Source organism: Mustelus asterias, unplaced genomic scaffold (genome assembly GCF_964213995.1).
Source record: "Mustelus asterias unplaced genomic scaffold, sMusAst1.hap1.1 HAP1_SCAFFOLD_218, whole genome shotgun sequence".
Classification (NCBI taxonomy): domain Eukaryota; kingdom Metazoa; phylum Chordata; class Chondrichthyes; order Carcharhiniformes; family Triakidae; genus Mustelus; species Mustelus asterias.
The window spans coordinates 50,001-52,137 of record NW_027590203.1 but is presented as its reverse complement, the minus strand read 5'-3'; the positions used below and the strand labels follow the sequence as shown (position 1 = coordinate 52,137).

Below are 2,137 nucleotides of genomic sequence, written 5' to 3'. Positions count from 1 at the left end.
AGTGGAAAGGGGGTGGGTGGGAGCAGTGGTTAGCGCTGCTGCCTCACAGCGCCAGTGACCCAGGTTCAATTCCAGCCTTGGGTCACTGTCTGTGCGGAGTTTGCACGTTCTCCCCGTGTCTGCGTGGGTTTCCTCCGGGTGCTCCAGTTTCTTCCCACAATCCCAAGAAGTGTCAGTTAGATGGATTGGCCAAGCTAAATATGTGGGGTTACAGGGCTAGGGCCTGGGTAAGATACTCTGTCGGAGAATTAGTGCGGGCCTGATGGGCCAAATAGCTTCCTTCCGCACTGTCGGGGTTCTATGGATTCTAAGGTAGCTGAATCGGGGACCAAGCTTCTTCTTGAGGCAAGTAATTTTTTTAACCCCTGTGTTGGTGACATGCCGCGAGGTCCGGTGGGATCATGTGGGCTAAAGTAAAAGTAAAAGTTTATTTATTATTAGTCACAAGTAAGGCTTACATTAACACTGCAATGAAGTTACTGTGAAATTTCCCTAGTCGCCACACTCCGGCGCCTGTTCGGGTTACACCGAGGGAGAATTTAGCACGGCCAATGCACCTAATCAGCACGTCTTTTGGACTGTGGGAGGAAACTGGAGCACCCGGAGGAAACCCACGCAGACATGGGGAGAATGTGCAGACTCCACACAGACAGTGACCCAAGCCGGGAATCGAACATGGTGCTGTGAAGCAGCAGTGTTAACTACTGTGCCACCGTGCCGCGCTGGTATTTAAATATGGCGCCTACCAGCGGTGGTCGGGTGGACGAATCAGCTGCCCGCCAACTTGGTGACTCAGAGGGCTCCAAGCGCATGAACCCGCTATTCTGGCCCGTGGGATATGCGTCGCTGGAAGCACCCGCCACCGCACTGAGTCTCACAATGGGACAATTCAGCCCTGAGTCCACTGGCATAGCAGACAGGGCCAGCACTAAAACAAGCTGCTGTTTGATCCTATAGATAGGCTGTGTGGTGCAATGTGCCAGTGAAGGAGTTAACTCTGATCTGCTTTCTACTTCACCAGTGCTCTTGATTCAGCGCTCCCCCTACCCGGCACAAAGCGAGCAGGAAAGGTGAGTGCTGCTCTTCTCTGCGGCTAATACTCAGCCCCGCTGGGAGAGAGCAGCCACCTCTTCCTCCAGTCATCCGCTCGCCTGAAAGTGCGGCCACTGAACGGAAGAGCAGGCAGTATTCAGTAAAGCAGGCGGTTGGGATCGAAGTGAAGGCTCTGAAGGATCTGTCACACGGATTGAATACAACTTGCTCAATATCGACCAGCTGAATTCCAATCCGTTGAAGGACACATCTGAATGTAAGTTAGATTCCACAGCTTGTGCCCCAGTTGTGATTCTTATCCTGGAGTATCCGTCGCTTTATTCTGCAAAGGTGCTGAGCTGAGGGTTTGATTTACAATTTAAATTGGGGGTTTTTTCTGTAAAAATCATAGTTGTTTGAATTTGGAGAATTTCATAGACACCATGTATATGTATATGTGTGTGTATATGCGAGTGTATATTCTATATGTTTCATTATAGATACACTAAATATGTATATAATGTGTATAGACATTCTATATCTTTCGATATATTGGGCGGCACGGTAGCACAGTGGTTAGCGCTGCTGCTTCACAGCTCCAGGGACCTGGGTTCGAATCCCGGCTCGGGTCACTGTCTGTGTGGAGTGTGCACATTCTCCTCGTGTCTGCGTGGGTTTCCTCCGGGTGCTCCGGTTTTCTCCCACAGTTCAAAGATGTGCGGGTTAGGTTGATTGGCCATGCTAAAAAATTGCCCCTTAGAGTCCTGAGATGTGTAGGTTTGAGGGATTAGTGGGTAAATATGTAGGGGTATGGGGGGTAGGGCCTGGGTGGGATTGTGGTCGGTGCAGACTCGATGGGCCGAATGGCCTCCTTCTGCGCTGTAGGATTTCTATGATTCTATGATATGTGTATACTATATCTGTATGTATCTATCAGTGTATATGATTCTGTATGTTTCAATGTATATTACATGTATACACTATATATGTGTGTGTGTGCATGTATACCATCCCGTATTTTTCAATATATATACACCAAAAATGTATATTTATATGTGTATATCATTCTGTAAGTTCAACGTACATATACACTATATGTGTATGT

The 2,137-nt window shown here is 48.3% G+C and overlaps 1 pseudogene across 1 annotated transcript in view; it reads left to right on the top strand.

The window, feature by feature from the left end:
• The first annotated feature begins 1,251 nt into the window (after positions 1–1,251).
• The window catches only part of LOC144485768 (galanin receptor 2b pseudogene), a 13,374-nt pseudogene continuing 12,488 nt past the window's right edge, over positions 1,252–2,137 (top strand). Inside the window, exon 1 of the transcript XR_013496188.1 lies at positions 1,252–1,309. The product of XR_013496188.1 is annotated as a galanin receptor 2b pseudogene (transcript). The remainder of the gene's footprint in view (positions 1,310–2,137) is intronic.